The following is a 20,973-nucleotide window of genomic DNA, read 5'->3' as shown; positions in this document are numbered from 1 at the left end:
ATAATTCATGAGTGTCGTTTTACCTCCAATACTGCTGCTTTCAGCACAGTAGCTGCTTTCAACACAGTAGCTGCTTTTAACAGAGTAGCTGCTTTCAACACAGCAGCTGCTTTCTACACAGTAGCTGCTCTTTACACATCGGAAATATGTATTTTCTGATGGTCTTAGGCGACCCCTGTGAAAGGGTCATTCGACCCCCAAAGGGGTCGCGACCCACAGGTTGAGAACCACTGCAATAAGGCCTTATGCACATCGGGTGTTTTTACAGCGGCTGTGTATGGCTTCTGGCAATTTTTTTTTTCTATAGCCAGTAAACTCCCCGGCATGTTATCCTATGTGTCCATGCACACATAGACCGTAATCAGCATTTTTCAGCAGGGGCGTTTTTTTGGCTGGAACCCCCCCCCCCCAGAACTAATTCATTCATGAGGAGGTTTTTTTAGCTGTAAAAACGCTCTAACGCTTGTCAACGTGGTAAAACATGGCAAGTCAGCGCTTTTTGAGCATATTTATTCTTTTTTTGGTAAAAAAAAATGCTAGTGTGGAAAAATGCTGCTAAATTCTAAAGTAAAGAAAAAATGATAGTAAATGCAGAAAAACTGTAAATGCGACTTTATACAGCTGACGCAATTGGCGTTTTAAAACGCCCATTGTGCGTGAGGCCTAAATGGTGGGCAGGGTTTCTGCATATGCCTGGTTAGAATGGTGCTTGTGAAGTGGAAACTTTCCTTCTGTCAAGTAGTATAAGTGTACTTGCTTCGTTTTTTACTTTAGGCTGCGGCAGACTGGGGCTAGTGAAAGCAGAAAATGTCCTGGTGTCAGTGGGAGTAACATATGCCCTAGAGTTTATTTATTTAAGGTACTTATATAGCGCCGTCAATTCACGGAGCACTTTAAATATATATATTGTACATTCACATCAGTCCCTGACCCTCAAGGGGTGTACAATCTAAGGTCCCTAACTCACATTCATACATACACATACTAGGGCCAATTTAGACAGGATCCAATTAACCTACCCACATGTCTTTGGAGTGTGGGAGGAAACCGGAGTACCCGGAGAAAACCCACGCAGGCACAGGGAAAACATGCAAACTCCAGGCAGGTAGTGCCGTGGCTGGGATTCGAACCGACAACTCTAGTACTGCCAGGCGGAAGTGCTAACCACTAAGCCACTGTGCCGCCCAAAGAGTTAGAGCAAAAAACAGCTGGTGGTCAATGGGGGTAGGAATATTGCCTCATCACTGAGGTCAGTTTAAAGGGGACTTCCACCCAAAGGTGCTTGTTTGCCTCCCCCCCCCACTGCTGTATTTGGCACTTTTTGGAGAGGAGTAGGGAATCGGATACCTGGTTTTGACAGGTACCCACTCTCACTTCCAGCTCAGTTCGCCGCGACAAAGTGATCCGGAAGTTCGGCCCCCTCCTTCCTCTCGCAGTCTTCTGGGGCACTTCACAGGTCTCAGAAGACTGCTGGACCAATTGGGATGCACAGCGCGACTCGCGCATGCGCAATGGGCACCTGACTGTAAAGCAGCAAGCTGTCACTGCCTGGTGCCCACAGTTGAGATGCCGGGGAGAGAATAGATGGTGCAGTTGAGCACATCGCTGTACCCTGGGAGTGTGTTTATTCAGAGACGGTAGGTGCTGACTTTTAATAAGCACAAAACTGACTGGAACTCCACTTTAAGTCCTCATGCACACTTGACATTTTTACAGCGGCTGTTTTTAGCTTTTGGTGGGTATGGAGCCAGTAAACTCCATAGCATGTTATCCTATGTGTCCATGCACACATAGGCTTTAATCAGCCTTTTTTTGTCTGGAAAAAAAAACAGGACTCTAGTGGCTTTCTAGAGGAGTTATAGCTGTAAAAATGCTCTAAGGCGGTAAAACGCGTTTTTGGACTTTTTTTTTTTTTTTCGTGGTTAAAACTGCTAAACTGTCTGCACGGTCCCCACATTCCCTTCCCACTCCCTCCTCCTTTTCTCTCTCTACTCTTTTTTTCCTCCTGTTTACTCCCATTTCTTTAATCAGGAAAAATTGTATATTACTCTTACCTTTGTACTCTATGTTCTGAGCACGCTTTGTTCGGTTTACAACTACAGCATATATGCCCAAATACATACTTGACTTGGATTATATGTACCGGAATTGCTTGTCCTTAACTATGCTCACATATTTTGTAGTCCTTTGCCCTCATGGGCGGCTTTTGTACTGTTGGTATTTGTGCTTGCGTTTTTCCTTGAATTAAAGATATATTTAACTATAAAACCACAAAAAAACCGCAAACGCTGAAAAACACATCAAAACGCTGAAACACTCGCATTTTTAATGTGACTTTACTCAGTTAACGATACCAGCGTTATTAAAACACCCAATGGAATAGTGCCACTTTATTGTTTTCAGTGAGAGAATGAGTTGCCTATCATTGGTGCCAGTGAGAGAAATGATGCTTAACCCCTTCACGCCGGCGCCTCCCAGCCCTTTAAAGGTTCCAGGGGGCGGGGTTTAGGGTCATGTGACGAGCCGTCACGGCAGTCACATGATCGGGAAAGAGGAGATCGGGACATTTCCGTGAATACCGGACATGTGTGCTGGGAGCGCGCAGGGAGCGGACATATGTCCTTTTTTAATAGAACGCAAATGTGCGGCCGCTCGGCGTCTAGGCCCAGACTCCAGGAGGCCGCACATTTGTGTGTGGCCGGCGTGAAGAGGTTAAAGTGACAAACACACACTGTTCAATTTACATTGCCCCTTTTATTTCTGTATGTGGATGATTTTTTTTTACATTTCTTTTCTTTTTTTGTTACTTTTTTAATAAATTCTTTAAGGTATGCAACAAAACCTAGCGGTAGGACATGACAGACTATGTGTAACAGTATCCAATGACCGTAATGTGTGAATCCCAAATAAACAATGACACAGGAAGTCAACAGGGAGTTAGACTGGATTCCGGCACAATACCGATAGCCTCTACAGCAAACATGTCCTGTACTGGAGGACATAGTCGACGCGTAGATACCAAGAAAATGGTACAAACTGGCAGGTACAGAGCCTCTAGGAGGTGGGGAATGAAACATAGACCTCAGAGGGTGAAAGGCCCCTTCCATTCCCTCCAAGCAGTGGTACCTAGCGGTTGGAGCATACCGGATAGCATTTTCTGGATAAAGGAGGGAAAAAATAGATACCCTAAATGTCTAGGAAAGACTGTAGATATTTTAATCAAAACAAAAATCGAACTACCTTTTTCCTCATCGATATACAGCAACAGGTTTTCCAACCTGTCTGTGGGGAAATAAAAACAGAAGGAGCTTCTAGTCCTCTGCTGCTGGTCACAAATTCAAAATAAAAAAATAAAATAAAAAACAGCCTTTGAGATACAGAGTAAGAATAATTATTATCAATAAACTGTTTTGAATTGGAATACAAATATATGTTTTAAATCAAATTTTTATTATTTAGTGGAAATACCATGGTGTGGGCGGATTTCTGCCAGTCACAGGCTGTGTCACGTCCCTCCATCCTATGTCTTAGATTAAGAGGGAGGTGAATCCTCCCCATCAATCTACATGTAATATCCCACCCCCATTGTGTTTAGCATGGAGGAGAAGCAACTGAGTGGGCTGTCATTTACCACTGTGTATACGCCCACATGTGATATGGAGGAAATGGTCAGCATAGAAACTCACTGAAACTGAGCACGTGCAGAACTGCCAACACTGCTCTGCAAAATCCCTAGCTACTTTGGGGATTTGGACAGAAGGGGGAGATATAGAACAGCAGGATCAACCAGGATTTTTGCAGAATACAGAAAACAAATCACATGGTGACTGAGTGAGCATGTAATACAGCATATATTGATAGTTTTTTATGATGTGGGTTTAGTAACTCTTTAATTGTTGATGTCAGTGAGAGGATGAGCATCCTATCACTGGTGTCAGTGGAAGGAATAGTGCTCCATCACTGGTGTCAGTAGAAGGAAATGTGCCCCATCACTGAAGTCAGTGCAAGTAATAGTGCCCCATCGCTGGCGCCAGTGGAAGGAATAGTGCCCAGAGTCTATGCTGACATTATTGTGCATGCTTTTGGATGCATTTGCTGCAGCAGATCCCACGTATTTCAGAACGCATTAAGACCATCTATAATTTGGGGTCTTTTGATTGGTAAGATGCTGTGTTTGGCAATGGTGGTAGAACTCATTGGGATACCTTGATTTGATTGGTCATTTGGATGGACTTTTTGGGACTCATATATAGAGCAATACTTTCACAGGAGGTGTTGACACATTCTTCATTATTTTGTATTGTTGTTTTCTTGTTATTTATCTGACATTCACTTTTTTCATTTTCTCTTTATTCGTGGATTTAAAGGTACAGTGCAGCAATATTGTTGAGTAATATTTATGCACTTGTATTTTGGTGTTGAGTGCTGCTATACGGATATAATATTTTGTGAATTATTATTGTATTTTTGTACTAAGTGCCATTTTTTAATTAATAGTGCCCCATTATTGGTGTCAGTGTGAAGAATTGTACCCCATAATTAGTGCCAGTGAGAGAAAATATGCTCTTTCATTGGTGTCCGTGACAGGAATAGAGCCCCATTACTGGTATCAGTGAGAGAATGAACTTCCATCATTGGTGCCAGTGGAAGTAATTGTGCCCCATCACTGGTGTCAGTGGAAGGAATTGTATCCCGTCACTGGTGTCAGTGGAAGGAATTGTTCCGAGTCAGTGGTGTCAGTGGAAGGAATTGTTCCCCATCACTGGTGTCAGTGGAAGGAATTGTTCCCCGTCACTGGTGTCAGTGGAAGGAATTGTTCCGCGTCACTGGTGTCAGTGGAAGGAATTGTTCCCCATCACTGGTGTCAGTGTGAGGAATTGTGCCCCATAATTAGTGCCAGTGAGAGAAAATATGCTCTTTCATTGGTGTCCGTGACAGGAATAGAGCCCCATTACTGGTATTAGTGAGTGAATAAACTTCCATCATTGGTGCCAGTGGAAGTAATTGTGCCCCATCACTGGTGTCAGTGGAAGGAATCGTGCCCCATCATCGGTGTCAGTGGAAGGAATTGTTCCCCGCCACTGGTGTCAGTGGAAGGAATTGTTCCCCGTCACTGGTGTCAGTGGAAGGAATTGTTCCCCGCCACTGGTGTCAGTGGAAGAAATTGTTCCCCGCCACTGGTGTCAGTGGAAGAAATTGTTCCCCGTCACTGGTGTCAGTGGAAGAAATTGTTCCCCATCACTGGTGTCAGTGGAAGGTATTGTTCCCCGTCACTGGTGTCAGTGGAAGGTATTGTTCCCCGTCACTGGTGTCAGTGGAAGGTATTGTTCCCCGTCACTGGTGTCTGTTGGAGGAATGATGCCCCGTCATTGGTGTCAATAAAAGTAGAAGTGCCCTGTCACTGGTTTCAGTCAGATGAATAGCACCCACCGTTGGTGTCATTGGAAGGAGTTGTGCCCCTTCATTTGTGCCCATGGGATGTCCCATTGTTGGTATTTGGTTGGCGGAATAGTTCCCCATGGTTGGTGTCATTGGGTGGAAATATTCACCATCATCGGTGTCTGTGGTGGGAACATTGCCCCATTGTTGGAGGCAGTGGAGGAATTGTACTACATTGTTGATGTCATTGGAAAGGAATTGTGCCCCCCCCCCATCTTTGGATACAGTACGAGGAATAATACCCCATCCTTGGTCTCAGTGGGAGAGGGTATTTTCCCCCAAAGGCTGGGTAAATGCAAACAAAGGGCCGTTGTATGTTCACTTAGTCCCTGATACATCTTGTTTGCAGTGAGTGAAGTGGTTGGGTAACACTGATCTAATTGGCCTCAGAAGTGTGCAATAAAACCAGAAAAAAAGATGCTTAGTATGTAAGACATCGTATACACAGTCTTTCAATTTTACATACCGGTAATTTGCACTCTAACTATATTAAAAACATCCTGTGAATCAATAGGTCACATGTCTGGACCCTTGTCACATGCTGTCACCAGTGACGGAAATTGCTATTGTGGCATGGGCCTTTGTTAACACTAATTATTCCTAATTAACTCCTTCCTCGCTTTAGCCGGTTTTTTGGGCTGATTTTTTAACTAAAGCTTGTATATATTATATTTTTGGTTTTGGGCTTAATACCACTTTAATTCGTCCTTGCTCTATCCAAAATGAAATAGTACGTTTTTGTTGGAGTTGGGCTTTATGGGTAAGTTCAGTATTTCCAGGTTAGAATTAACAGGTGAAAGATGTCGCCTCTTGAACTAAAGTGTTCTAGTATGGCTTCTGGCAAATCTACAGAATTATATGGTAATAGAGGACTGCGTAGCCTGCAAGCAGTGCTAAGATTGTTGGGACTTAGAGGTTACTGTTTTTCCCTTTCGGATGTCGCCCTAGGATGTGCTATACCGTATGTTTTACACATTAGCCCACCACAAGGAAGTGTCATCACAAGAGCTGTTTGACTCAGCCACAGCTTGGCTCCGTGCTATATATATTTTCTAGCTGCTATTTATAAAGCAAGGCAACTTGTGACTGCAAATTCATTGTTCTAAAATGTGCCACATTTGTTTTAGATTTCGGTATTTTTGGTGTGGTTCATTTGGACACAGCCATTGCTGGCAATAAGATTACACACTTAACTTTCTGCTGGGCGAGAAGTGAAACCTTTTGCTCTTTTGAAGTTCACTACAGGTGCAGCTGATATCTATCAATTCTAGGTGTGTTGAATAGCTGGTCTCCCACCATGCTCTGTGCTTTTCTCTTCGATCGTGGCATCACTGCAGTTATGATGTAGCGTCTGGTGAGAGCAACCACAGCATGAGCCATTTCATAGATTTGTATTTCTGTTTGGCCAGTCTTCTTATCCAGACAGCCAGGCTCTAGACCAACCTTTCTCAACCCTTTTACCTTGTAGGAACTCTTTAAACCGTTTTCAGGTCTTGGGAAATCCCTGCTAAAATCAATTCATTGGGGATCTTTGGGAAAACAATGCCTCTTACATTGGTGGTCAGTAGTCAAAATTCCCTTCCCCTCAGACAGCTAAAATTTTGGTGTCATACCATTGACTTTGCCAAGTGGTGTTGGCTCTGGAATTCTGCAGACACCATCAAATGGGAGGTCAATTAAGCCACAGCTCAGGGAAGAGCCAGCAAGCCCTGGAGAAACCCTTGGGTTCCACGGAACCCAGTTTGAGAATGGATGCTCTAGTCCATTGTGCTGACTACACAGAAATTTAGTAATACAACCTAGTCCATAACCCCCCCCCCCCCCCAGCCTATGACTGGACAGAGAGGAAAGAGCAGCACACTGAGGAAAGTGTTAACCTGGCCATTAGGCAATTGCTGCTTTCATGAGCATTCTGCTTGCATCTGAAATCAGTTTGAGATGCTTCAAAGATATTTGGGGTTCATTGAACAGTACATTTTTATGTGCGGTTAACTTCCTCCTGACCTGCGGTTGACTTCCTCCTGACCTGAATTTGACCACCTTCCAAGTTGCAGCAACCTGCTTCAAGCGGCTTTTGCATTTCCATTGACGTGTATTGAAAGGGAAATCATTCAAACACAAAATCCTGCTGGCACAAACCCTAATATTGATGCCTTTCTCTTTTGTGCTCTACTGTGCTACGAATTACAGAAAGCTGATAGAAAAGCAGCCTCTGGGACACATTCTAGGTATAATTAATAAATACACCTTTTTTCAGTTTCATAGATATTTTTTTTTTGTAGGCATAACAAAAAGAGAGAGAGAGAGAGGGCATAATATTGTCCAATTCAAATGCAAAAATGGTCCAGAAGGCATGGGACACCAGTAATTATAGAAAGTACACCTTAGAATTTAGGAGAACACTACAAATGAGTCCTAGCTAAACCTGAATGTTGAGTGTGTGATGTATGGTTTCAAGACCCTAGGGCCAGGAACTGTGGTTGAGAAACTACCAGCCTGCCAAAGATCCAATGGTGATGGGAACATTCTTTACTGGAAAGGTAAGGTGGAGCGTGTCTGTGGTAGTTTTGGAAACATGGAATAAGATATAAAAGGTAAAAGCAAGAAAGAACACATAGAGGTGCAGAGGGGAGAGGGATAAAGGAAAGTGGGGGGCAACACAGAGGCAATAATCCAAGTTGCGAACCAAGAACCAGGCTAACCAAATGAGTAGCTACAGCATTTTTGTGAGACTGTATCCATGGAGGTGAGTTCATAAGCAACCCATGGGGCCAAAACCTTAGGAAAATTGTCATGGGCGTCTGTTAAAATACTAGATCACTTTTCATTATTCATAAAGCCATTGAGTCGGCTAAAAATACACTTTTTTAAACTAATATAGAATTGGAGTAAAGTGTGCTTTTTAATTGCTACTCGGAGTACAGCTTTAAAACTAACATTTTCATGTTTGATTAAAGCGTAGCTATCATCAGTTAACATGGAGCAGACTACAGCTTTATCCTTCTGCAATGACTTTTTCTCCTTCATTAAGCTCCAATTGGTGGTTACTGTTTTTAGCCAGCGTCAGCAAAAAACGACACCCAGAATCTGATCCCAATTAATTTGTCATCTAGAGCACCAAGGTGGTAAAAGGGACCGCTGCTCTTTCCAGTGTCAAAAATTTTTCATTCCCACAGACTGATTTGCTTTTGAACAAAATTAGTTAAATCAATGATGGCAAGAAGATTTTTTTTCTTTTCAGAATTTCCATAGAAACATTCAAATGAAATTCTAATGGCGTATGACCAGCTTTAAGTAAGGCCATATTGCTGCTTTATAAATTGGTCCTGTAGCAAAGCTGTCGGGAAACTGATTTTGTGTAAGTGCATGGACTTTTTGTTTTGTTTGCTTTATGTAAATCTATAACTGGACTACGGACATTTAAGTATTCCTGTATTTTCACCAAGCTGAAAATGAGCTTTAAAAACAAGTTCTTTGTAGCTGCATACGCTGTGGAGAAATTCATCTTTGGGGTCTGTTCGGCCAACAAGTTCACATTAAGGTGCACATAACAGGTGCCCACTGGATGTGTTGTGCAATGATTGCTGCGATGCATTGTACAACACACAAATGTGTTTTGTTTTTTGGAACTTTACTAAATCTGTCAGTTTATGTAACTCTGTGTAGTAGCGCATTACAACATATAGCATGTTTCACGCTCCGTGCCATGTAGAAATGCAGTGGGGGAGATTTACTAAAACTAGTGCACAAAGAGGTGTAGCTGTGTATAGTAACCAATCGGCTTCTAACTTTAGTTTGCTCAATTTAGCTTTGACAATAAAACCTAGAAGTTGATTGGTCACTATGCACAGCTGCACCAGATTCTATCTGCACCAGTTTTAGTAAGAGCGAGAAGTACAGTGGGGCAGAAAAGTATTTAGTCAGCCACCAATTGTGCAAGTTCTCCCACTTAAAAAGATGAGAGAGGCCTGTAATTGGCATCATAGGTAGACCTCAACTATGAGAGACAAAATGAGGAAAAAAATCCAGACAATCACATTGGCTGATTTGGAAAGAATTTATTTGCAAATTATGGTGGAAAATAAGTATTTGGTCAATATCAAAAGTTCATCTCAATACTTTGTTATATATCCTTTGTTGGCAATGACAGAGGTCAAACGTTTCCTGTAAGTCTTCACAAGGTTGGCACACACTGTTGCTGGTATGTTGGCCCATTCCTCCATGCAGATCTCCTCTAGAGCAGTGATGTTTTGGGGCTGTCGCTGGGCAACACGGACTTTCAACTCCCTCCAAAGGTTTTCTATGGGGTTGAGATCTGGAGACTGGCTAGGCCACACCAGGACCTTGAAATGCTTCTTACGAAGCCACTCCTTCATTGCCCGGGCGGTATGTTTGGGATCACTGTCATATTGGAAGACCCAGCCACGTTTCATCTTCAATGCCCTTGCTGATAGGAGGTTTGCACTCAAAATCTCACGATACATGGCCCCATTCATTCTGTCCTGTACATGGATCAGTCGTCCTGGTCCCTTTGCGGAGAAACAGCCCCAAAGCATGATGTTGCCACCCCCATGCTTCACAGTAGGTATGGTGTTCTTTGGATGCAACTCAGCATTCTCTCTCCTCCAAACATGACGAGTTGTGTTTCTACCAAACAGTCCTATTTTGGTTTCATCTGACCATATGACATTCTCCCAATCCTCTTCTGGACCATCCAAATGCTCTCTAGCAAACTTCAGACGGGCCCGGACATGTACTGGCTTAAGCAGGGGGACGCGTCTGGCACTGCAGGATCTGAGTCCCTGGCGGTGTAGTGTGTTACTGATGGTAGCCTTTGTTACGTTGGTCCCAGCTCTCTGCAGGTCATTCACTAGGTCCCCCCATGTGGTCCTGGGATTTTTGCTCACCGTTCTTGTGATCATTTTGACCCCACTGGGTGAGATCTTGTGTGGAGCCCCAGATCGAAGGAGATTATCAGTGGTCTTGTATGTCTTCCATTTTCTAATTATTGCTCCCACAGTTGATTTGTTCACACCAAGCTGCTTGCCTATTGCAGATTCAGTCTTCCCAGCCTGGTGCAGGTCTACAATTTTGTTTCTGGTGTCCTTCGACAGCTCTTTTGTCTTCACCATAGTGGAGTTTGGAGTGTGACTGTTTGAGGTTGTGGACAGGTGTCTTTTATACTGATAACAAGTTCAAACAGGTGCCATTGATGCAGGTAATGAGTGCAGGACAGAGGAGCCTCTTAAAGAAGAAGGTACAGGTCTGTGAGAGCCAGAAATCTTGCTTGTTTGTAGGTGACCAAATACTTATTTTCCACCATAATTTGCAAATAAATGTTTTCCAAATCAGCCAATGTGATTGTCTGGATTTTTTTTCTCATTTTGTCTCTCATTGTTGAGGTCTACCTATGATGCCAATTACAGGCCTCTCTAATCTTTTTAAGTGGGAGAACTTGCACAATTGGTAGCTGACTAAATACTTTTTTGCCCCACTGTATGTCACCAGCACACCAAGGACCTTTAGAATGGGTCCAAAGCTTTATTTAGCGATCCCACCATACATACAGAAGCAGCATTTTGGAGCCACATGCCTGATGAAGGGGTCCTGCATGGCTCCAATACATTTCCTCTGTATTTAAGTGATTGCTAAATACAGTTGTGCTCAGAAGTTTGCATCCCTTGGCAGAAATCGTGAAATTTTGGCATTTATATTGAAAATATGACTGATCATGCCAAAAAATTGTTTATTTAAGGATAATGAATATATGAAACCATTTATTATCACATTTTTGTTTTGGCTGCTTTTTAAATCACAATGGTAACAAAAATCACCCAAATGGCGGATCAAAAGTTTACACACCCTGGAATACTTAGCCTTGGTACAGACTTTTTCAATTTGCAATTGGTGTCCATGTACAAATAGCCAATGAGTTAGCTCTCACGTGGATGCACTGAGCAGGCTAGATACTGAGCGCCTGGGGAGAAGAAAAGAACTGTCAAAAGACCTGTGTGACAAGGTAATGGAACTTTCTAAAGATGGAAAAGGCTATAAAAAGATATACAAAGCCTTGAATATGCCAGTCAACACTGTAAATCACTTTTTAAGAAGTGAAAAGATCAGGGATCTTTTGATACCAAGCCAAGGTCAGGAAGACCAAACGAGATTGCAGTCACAACTGCTAGAAGAATTGTTCGTGATACAAAGAAATTTCCACAGGTAACCTCAGGAGAAATACAGGCTGCTCTGGGAAAAAAAACGATGTGCTTGTTTGAAGGAACACAATACATCGATACATAAACAAAAATGAGCTATATGGTTGAGTTGCCAGAAAGAAGCCTTTACCGTGCCACAAAATAAAAAAAAAAAATCAGTGAGGAGTGTCAAGGTGTTGATGGGCATATGGTAACCAGGCTTTTTTGTGGCACTAAAGGCTTCTTTCTGGCAACTTGACAATGCAGCTAATTTTCTTTCAAGTATTGCGCTCCTTGAAACAACCACACCGTCTTTTTGCAGAGCAGCCTGTATTTCATATGATCACTATCCTTAAAGTATTACTGAACCCAGGACCCTGCATTCACTATATCCGGTCTCTTACAGTACACAGAATATGGAAGTGCAATTATTTTATTAAATATAAACTGCTAGATAACTTTTCTCATCAGCAGTTTATAGCAGTCTGGTGACTTCTATCAGTGCCCAGCTGAGCACTGGTTAAAGCTTGTAGGAGGAGTTTTCATTCTGCTCTGACTGTCCTATGAGGCTGCATGACCCCTGATTGTCCTGTCTGGACTTTGTGGATTGGCCCTGTGCTGACCACATGCACCCTCCAAAAGAAAAATAAACTCTCTAGCAATACGCACTAAATTGAATATGTGCAGAGTGACTCCTAGAGCTCTGTACTATCAGCAGATGGTTTGGGGACAATAAAAGAAGGGGAGGATCAGAGAAGACAGGATCAAACAGCCTTTTTAGAGAATGTGGAGGATTAACACCTTAGGTTCCACAGTGAGTATAACAAGCATGCGTTACTGCATTTACAGACTGATTTTACTGTTGTGGGTTTAGTAACACTTTAAATAAAAGACAGGTTTTTTTGGCACGATAAGTCATATTTTCAATATTAATGCCAAAATTTCATGATTTCTGCCAGGGTATGCAAACTTTTGAGCATAACTGTAATGCTTTGGACTCGTTTTAAAAATTCTTGGTGTGCTGGTGACATACTGCTTGCTTTGAATATTTACAAATGCATTTCCATCTGTGCATGCTTACTGATGATGTTTAATGACTCAAACCTTTCCTTCCAACCCCATGTCCAATCGTTGGCAAACTCATGCAGGCTCCACCTCCGCAACATCTCCAAAATATGTTCCTTCCTAACCCCAGACACTACTAAACAACTCGTTCACTCCCTCATCATATCACGTCTGGACTACTGCAACTCCCTTCTCACCGGCCTACCTCATCACAGACTATCCCCGCTTCAGTCTATCCTGAACTCAGCGGCCAGACTCATCCACCTTACCAACCGCTCCGCTTCTGCCACCCCCCTCTGCCAATCCCTCCACTGGCTCCCAATTGCCCAACGCATTAAATTCAAAATGCTAACACTGACATACAAAGCCATTCATAACGCTGCCCCAAACTACCTCACCGACCTGATACCCAAATACCACCCAACACGTACTCTTCGCTCCTCACAAGACCTCCTACTTTCTAGCTCCCTGGTCTCCACCTCCCACGCCTGACTGCAGGACTTCTCCAGGGCTTCCCCCATCCTCTGCAACTCACTACCCCAATCCATCAGACTGTCATCTACCATCCTCACCTTTAGGCGCACCCTGAAAACCCATCTCTTCAGGGAAGCCTACCCCACCCTCACCTAACTGCCGATCTCCTCCACTCCTCCTACCACTCCATCCCCCACAGCCACTTCCTCCTGTACCACTATCCCCTCCCTCCTAGATTGTAAGCTCGAAAGAGCAGGGCCCTTGAACCCCTCGTGTTCTGTTTTGTTACTGTATTGTCTCATGTACTGTCCCCCACTATAATGTACAGCGCTGAGCAAACCTTTTAGTGCTATATAAATACTGTATAATAATAATAATAATAATATACTAGTATAAGAAAAGTGAACTGTACAGATAAGAGTACCAATAGATCCATTTTCCTTGCTGCTTGGAATGACAATATATATATATTTATATGTAAATGTGATATTCCGATGTGCACATTGTAACTAGAGATGAGCGAATCGAACATGACGAAGTGGAATTCGTTCCGAAGATTTGGAAAAATTCTATTCGCGACGAATCCGAAGATTAGCAAACTTCGGATGCACGAATCGAATTTTCCCAAAAATGGCGGCGACATGTGTGGCGACGGAGAAAATGGACAGAGAAGATGGGGCGGGGATCTCTGGGAAGGCGCGCAGACAAGGCGCGCTGACCCATAATGCATTCATGACATGTGATCGCATTAGCCAATCAGCAGCCAGCCAGCACTGTGTAATGGTGGAGCTATAAATCGCGGCCATCTTAGAATTCTCCATTAGCCTCCGGTCATTCAAGAGAGACAGACCTGTGTGTATTAAGGGACAGAGTTAGGGCCACAGAGACTTTAGGGCCACAGAATCGTTACTCAGGGACACAGAATCGTTACTCAGGGACACAGAATCGTTACTTAGGGCCACAGCTATCAAAGAATCGAAAATTTAAAGTGACATACACCCTTTTTTTTTTTGGTGGCTGTTGTGCACAGTTGGTGCTGCAGTTTGCCGATTGTGCAAAATAAACTGACTTTCTGCTTCACAACCACTATTGTACGTTCAAAGAGTTAAATCCATTTACACGCCGGCTGGCGGTAATATTTTTTGGGTGATTAGTGCATTCCAGTGACACAAACGTACAGTTTCCAGCGAACGGCAAGCTGCAATTGACCGATTGTGTACAATAAACTGACTTTCTGCTTCACAACCACTATTGTACGTTCAAAGAGTTAGATCCATTTACACGCCGGGTGGCGGTAATATTTTTTGGGTGATTAGTGCATTCCAGTGACACAAACGTACAGTTTCCAGCCAACGGCAAGCTGCAATTGACCGATTGTGCTAAATAAACTGACTTTCTGCTTCACAACCACTATTGTACGTTCAAAGAGTTAAATCCATTTACACGCCGGCTGGCGGTAATATTTTTTGGGTGATTAGTGCATTCCAGTGACATAAACGTACAGTTTCCAGCCAACGGCAAGCTGCAATTGACCGATTGTGTACAATAAACTGACTTTCTGCTTCACAACCACTATTGTACGTTCAAAGAGTTAGATCCATTTACACGCCGGGTGGCGGTAAAATTTTTCTCTTCCCCAGCAGACTCCAAGGGCATTTAAATTAAAGGTACAGTGTTCTGCACTAATATAAAGGCTCTCTGAAGCCTAGAAACACCCTTTTTATAAGTTAAATTCGCAGCGAATATATTCGGCTCGAAGCGAATTTATTCGGCGAATTCGGCAAATCAGCCGAACCGAATTTTTGAATAATTCGCTCATCTCTAATTGTAACTCTGCATCAGTAAACTTCTATCAGATGCAATGCAACTCGATTGGCGTAGATATCCTTTATTGAAAAGGTCTACTTAACAGTCTTCTGATTCCAACTGGTGGTTGCTGTAGCACCCGTAGCCATTTTACAGGAATATGTGTATTGGGAATAGTGTATGTACACCAGTTTTAGTAAATTTCCCCCAATATGTCTTTATGCAGTACATTGATGTGATCTAAAAAATAGAAGATAATCCACATTAGGACTGCGTTGGCCATAGCTGCCCAGCACAGCCCAACTGGATTTCTGTGAATGATCCCACACTTCCATGCCTGTATCCTCAAGAATCAACATACCATGATGTATTTACTTGTAAACTAACAGACTAAAGTGGATTTATGATGTCTAAGGTTTGCATTGCAGAGCCACTTTTGAAATGTTTTTACTGAACATTTCAAAATAAAAGATTGACCTCTAATGATAAATTTGCTTTTGTTAGACTTCACTCAGCATGGTGGCTCTGCTATTAATGTATTCGCCTGCAGCATTGAAGTCCTGAGTCCATTACCACAGTTTCTCTTGGTTCCTCCTGCAGGCCAAAATTTACTGGTTGCGGATTAATTGTCTTTGTCTAAAAATTGCTTCCAGAATGTATGTGTAGTTTGATGACTTTTATAGACACATTAGCTTGTAAGCGCCATTGGGCAGGGATGGCAGTGAATAGCTACAACCTCCTATGCAAAGTACAGTAGAGCTATATAAATGAGTTATAAGCTAGCTAGTAGTTTTAACGGAAACCTAGACATTTGGTTTGCTAAAGCTTTGTGTATCAAAACCGTTTTGAGTTTTTTTTTCCCATAAAGCAGTGTTTCTCAACCTTTTTTCAGTCAAGGCACTCTTTGTTCATCTTGAGGCACCCTTTCAAATTTTGGACATTCTCAAGGCATCCCATTCTAAAATGTAAAAAAACATTCTAATAGTTTTACCTAATGCAGCAACACCCACACATGTAGGACATCCAAATTCTTTCTAAAGCAAATACACTTTTGCACATGGATACTGAATAGTATTCCAATGTTTCTCTTCTCCCTCAGTTTTTCTCGATTGCTCAGCTAATGTGACACCATTACTGGCAGAGAGGGGCAGGGGAGGGTCAAACAAGGATGCCGTACAGGCAACCAACATCCTCCATATCAACTGATGGCATCATTGGTTGTTAGGAGGCTGGCAGCTAGAAGGCTGTAGTGGTGCACAATGAAAACCTATGGCTTTGGGTCACTAAAAGGCAGACCTGGAGGAAACCCATACAAGAACAGGAAGGACGTGATAGGAGAGTGTCCTGACAAGAACTCTAACCGGGGACCCCAGTGCTGAAAGGTGGAAGAGCTAACTACTAAGCATCATTGGTTGTTAGGAGGCTGGCAGCTAGAAGGCTGCAATGGTGCACAATGAAAACCTATGGCTTTGGGTCACTAAAAGGCAGACCTGGAGGAAACCCATACAAGAACAGGAAGGACGTGATAGGATAGTGTACTGACAAGAACTCTAACCGGGGACCCCAGTGCTGAAAGGTGGAAGAGCTAACTACTAAGCATCATTGGTTGTTAGGAGGCTGGCAGCTAGAAGGCTGCAATGGTGCACAATGAAAACCTATGGCTTTGGGTCACTAAAACGCAGACCTGGAGGAAACCCATACAAGAACAGGAAGGACATGATAGGAGAGTGTCCTGACAAGAACTCTAACCAGGGACCCCAGTGATGATAGGTGGAAGAGCTAACTACTAAGCCACTGTGATAGATGCAAGTTGTGTTGAGTTTGTCTTCTTTTAGACTGCAGACTGATTCTAGATATTGTTATTAAATGTTTATATTGTTTTCCTTAAGATAGGTTGCCATCAGTCTTGACCATAATTGCATTCTAAAACAAAACCAATTTCAGAGTCGCACACAGTCTGGAACATGCGGATATGCTGTCAGTCTGCAGTTGGCAGGCTCCCAAAGGCCTCAGCATTGGATAGGTTAATAGGAATTCTCGACTGTGATTCAGCCGTGACTCAGACACAAGCATCCAGAGCGGGTCAGTTATTGGATTGGGAGTCCCAAAAGGATGTCTTTAATTGCATCATATCTGATATTTACCCGCTCTGTGTTCCATGTGCCCAACCCCCAAGTTATACTTCTCTGCTGCCAGCCTTCCCATGGGCACTGCAATAATTGTTTGGAGCTTTGCATCCCAAGCAGGCAAAGCCTGGGGAGCCAGGAACATTAATGATCGGCAGTGGATTCTGGAGGTTGTGCTTTCTATAGATATGCATACTTCAGACTGGTCTCTACCAAAGCAAACGCAAATCAATAAAAAATGTTATTGCAAGGGCAAGCAAGTGTAAAAAAAAAGGAAAGGATTTCAGTCTGTGATAAAATGTCCAGCTCTATATCCTTCTTTGATGTGGTCTACCGGGAGGTGGGGAGTCCTCTCCTGTGATTATTACCATTTCAATCATTTTGAAGGACAGTGCAACCCAATTGAGATTTATTTATTAAAGGTAAACTAGTAATATTTTGAAGTGAACCTTGTTTTTTTTTTTGTTTTGTTTTGTTTTTTTAAGCCCTGCATCAGCGCTAACACAATGCCTGCTGTTACCTTTATTATCTAAAAAAGCATCTTCTGTGCCCCTCTCTGTTGTAGTTTCACTTTGAAACTGGAGTCTGACTTCTCTGCCCTGTTACAAATCCTCTGTTGCTTACTCAAGCAGACTCATTGGACAGTGGAATGTTCGCTGGTAGAAGTCATAGCTTGTTAGAACAGAAGTATTTGAGGGGCAGGTTGGAAGGCTGCCCAGTCTCTTCAGTCCTCAGACACCCATGAAGGTGTCAGATAAAGGTGCTGTCAGGATTCACATGAAAGAAAATTAAAATATTTGTTAATTAACATTTTCCCCTCCGCAGGAAGCCTAGAAACAATTATCAACCCTGAGCTCAGACAGGAGATAGGTGGGCTTCTCCTGGGGCCATGCAGTCTAGCAATGGGCTGACGTGTCCTCCAGGAGGGAAGGAATACGAGTGAATAACAGCACAAACGATTGTCCCTGAAATGTATAGCTGCAGATATGTAACAACAAGATGTAAAATCTCAAAGCGGAAGACGGCTGTCTGTCTTCTTGTGACCCGGGACCGGTAATGAAAGTGTGGAGAGCGGAGTGTGAGGAGAACTAAGACATATCCAGAGAGGGAGCCCCTGTACACCTGGTGAGTCGACCCGTCCATCCCTTAAAGGGATCTCTGGCACCCTCCCAGTATACAACAGAAGCTTCAGGATCCAGACCTGTCCAGTGAGGGATTTCACTTCATTCCTGTCCAAATCTGGATGACCTTGATGATATCAGGATATTTATACATTAATGCACATTTTACTATGCGTTCTGGTGAGTGCGCATTCTCCTCAGTTTGACTGCACGCAGATTCTAGATGAACGCAGGATTCCTGTTCACATTAACATTAAGAGGTGCCCGGTCTTCTCATCAGATTGACTTGGCGATTAACCCCCCCCCCCCCCCCACCCACCCTCAACGTCTTGGGAAACATAATAGATCCCAGGAGGCTGCGGGACCATTCACACAGTGCACCGCGGCTCACACTTGTACATTATGAATCTGCAAGGAGTCATAGCTGGCTTCCCCTGCTAAACATGGCTTGGTTGGGGACCTGAAGACCTACAAAGAAACGGCCCGGGTGAGGATAGTGCTGGATCTTTGGACAGGTAAGTGTCCTTTTATTAAAAGTCAGCAGCTACAGTGTTTTGTAGCTGCTGACTTTTTGTTTTTTTTCTTTTTTTAAATAAGCTGAAGATCCTCTTTTGGAACAGCACTATGTATCATAAACACTTGCCATTATTATTATTATATTAATATGCAGGATTTATATATCGCCGACAGTTTGCTCAGCGCTTTACATTAGGGTGGGAGACAATACACAAGACAGTACAGTAACAATACGATTCACGAGCGATACCCTATTTGGAGGTAAGAAGGAAATCCAGCACCACACATCCAATCTCGCAAGCAATAAAAACAGACAAACGTTCTAAATTATTATTATTATACAGTATTTATAAAGCGCCAATAGTTCGCTCAGCGTTGTACATTACAAAGGGGGACAGAACATGTGACAGAACAATACCAATACAATGCAAAACATGAGGGGATTGAGGGCCCTGCTCCTTGGAGCTTACAATCTAGGAGGGAGGGGATAGTGGTACAGGAGGAAATAGCTGTGGGGGATGGAGTGGTAGGAGGAGTGGAGGAGTTCAGTAATTAGCTGAGGGCGGGGTAGGCTTCCCTGAATAGATGGATTTTCAGAGTGCGCCTAAAGGTGAGCAGAGTAGGTGATAGTTTGATGGATTGGGGTAGGGAGTTCCAGAGGATGAGGGAAGTCCTGGAGAAGCCATACTTTTTCCTTCTTTTCTTTCTTTGTTGCATTTCAATGCTTCCCATCTACCACAACCCCTTTGCAGGCACTCCCTGGCTCCTTGCATTTGCTCTAGCAGCAGCTGCATAGCATTGCTCAGGGTGGGCTTACTGTAGGGTGACCATGCCTGTATAATAAGTGCTGGCTTGTCCACTTTTCTCTGCTGGAAGAGCAGATAACAGGGAGACAACAAAAGGAGCACAATTGGGAAACAAGGACAGAGTGTTGTCAGCCCTTAACAAAGACCTTCATGGCAGGAGACTTAAAAAGATTTGAAATGGCTACAGTAAGATTATTTGAGATTTTCGTGAATTCGGTTTATATATACTTTACCAGTAAAGATTACAATTCCTTTATTGCCCATTTTTAATTGGTTCTCCTAAAAGTGCATGTTTTACCATACCAGTTACCTATAACACCGGCCAGTAAGAAAATAGAGGAAATTTGCCTCTATATGTTTGCTGCTTTCACATTACAGTCTGTTGTCCTTTCCCACGGTGCTGTACAAGGTTGCCCTCCAATGCAAATAGAAACATATTCGGTACCCCATGGCCCAATTCAGGTAGATATTTGAAGGAACATAATTAATAAATCTATGAAAGTTTTTGTCTTCTTTTTAATGTTACATAGTCTGGTTGAAAAAAGACAAAAGTCCATCCAGTTCAACCATTGAAAAAAAAAAAAAGTAATAATCCTATACCCACAGTTGATCCAGAGGAAGGGAAAAAAACCCAGCAAAGCATGATCCAATTTGCTCCTGCTGGGAAAAAGTTCTTTAAATATGTGGTTTACAAGTTAATAATTGTATCTGTTGTCTCATGTTTTTTTTTACTACTTATCCAATATCTTTTTTTTATAAATTAACTTTAAAGTGATTCTAAAGGTTGATTTTATGTATTTCATTTTTTTTTTTTTTTTACAAAATAGCAAACATGTTATACTTACCTACACTGTGAAATGGTTTTGCACAGAGAAGCCCTGATCCTCATCTTTTTGGGTCCCCTATCTGTGGTCCTGACTCCTCCCCCCTCCTACCTTTTGCTGTGAGGGCACTGAGCCGCACTTCTCCATTCACACTCAGAACATGGCTTGGCCCCGCCCCCTGTTATCTTCCCATTGGCTTACTGGCTGTGACTGTAGTCAATAGCTCCCGCTGCTGTGTTAGCCAATGATGAGAGAGAGACCCGGCTCTCATGCACATCGCTGGATCGGGCTCAGATAACTATAAGGGGGGCCGAGGGGGGAGCTGCACCCAAAATGTTTTTTACCTTCATGCATAGCACACATGAAGGGAAAAAAAAACCTTCTGCCTTTTAGAATCACTTTAAATTTAAGGGGGCTGCTTTCATGATGCTGTGTTTACAGGGCACGCTTGGCTGTTTAGCATGAAAGACCATCCGTAGCTGCTCACTTCATAACTGTCTAAACTGAACTATACATAGTTGAGGAGCTGGAACATATGCGTCACTCCAGTGACTCATTCTGCTGTGTGTGCCTTGAATAGCCAATCACATTACTGCATATTC

The 20,973-nt window shown here is 42.9% G+C and overlaps 1 protein-coding gene across 2 annotated transcripts in view; it reads left to right on the top strand.

Moving 5' to 3' along the window:
* Positions 1-20,973, top strand: part of LOC149465755 (arf-GAP with SH3 domain, ANK repeat and PH domain-containing protein 1-like) — a 260,620-nt gene that overhangs the window by 109,922 nt on the left and 129,725 nt on the right. The gene's annotated exons all lie outside the window — the stretch shown is intronic.

The sequence above is a fragment of the Staurois parvus genome, unplaced genomic scaffold (assembly GCF_062004578.1).
Source record: "Staurois parvus isolate SC_StPar_1 unplaced genomic scaffold, SC_StPar_1.0 ptg000137l, whole genome shotgun sequence".
NCBI lineage: Eukaryota > Metazoa > Chordata > Amphibia > Anura > Ranidae > Staurois > Staurois parvus.
This window is presented reverse-complemented; position numbering and strand designations above follow the sequence as displayed.